Raw genomic sequence first — 1,081 nt, forward strand, 5'->3', positions numbered from 1 at the left:
ACAAAACAAGTTGAACCATATAGAAATGCATCTAGATATAATATAGTGGACACATCCATATTTTTCAATGGATATTTGTTATAAAGCTATGCATTCATATACATGCCATTATAATAATTAGTTTACTTTAGTTTAGTTTATTAGTTTAATAAGGGACAATGTGCAATTACATTAATCATTTAAAGGAAAAAATGAGAAGATGGTTGCACCAGATTTGGCTCCCAGATAATTTCCATCTGTAGTCCCTACACATAACATTAAAGTAATGAAATACACAGAATACAAGCTATTATACAAAGATGAGGCATAAACAGATACAGATTGACAATGGACAACATTTAGACAACAACATGTATGAGGTAGGCAAAGTGCAAAGTGCTTATAGCAGCAAGATGTTGATTGTCATAATGATAATAATTTATCCACTGACATATAAGGCCAGAGATTGTGAAGTGGCTGCACTGTTAGAACAGGAAGTGTAGTTGTTGTTGATGTTGTTGATCTCTGCCTGTCTCTGTGACTCTGCAGCTTTGTGTAACAGAGGAAACTGTCCAGTGTGTCACCGCTGATATGATCAGAGTTTAAAGCCTCTGAGCTCAGAGGTTAAGATGTCGAACGTAAACCGGTCAAGTCCGACTGCAGATGTTTGTTCCCTCTCTCTCTGTTATCTCTCCTCCGTCTGTAATGGAAGAAAAACGGAAAAAAAACAGAGGACACTTACAGAAAAAGGTTTACTGGAGTTGAACTGAACCCAGAGAAGCTCTGTCTGGATTTACTTTGTCTCAGCAAATCCACTAATTCCACTCTAAAACTTGTCTGTTGTAAAGCAGAAGGAGCCAGTGAGTGTTTTAATCCTGAAGCTGCTTCACTTCATGACTCATCGGACAAACTTTTGTTTCATTCTGGTAGAAAACAAGAGAAACAGTTCTGAACCTTCTCTAAGTAAAAAAACAAACTTTTAACAAGTTAAACCTTAGGACAGAATCAATGTATTGATATGAAACAACATGTAAAACACATGTTCATTAGCTCGGCAGGTAGGTTCATCACTGGTTTATGTGTGTGCACTGTTTGTATTTCC

Source organism: Trachurus japonicus, chromosome 10, assembly GCF_045865225.1.
Source record: "Trachurus japonicus isolate A0001 chromosome 10, Traja_1.0".
NCBI lineage: Eukaryota > Metazoa > Chordata > Actinopteri > Carangiformes > Carangidae > Trachurus > Trachurus japonicus.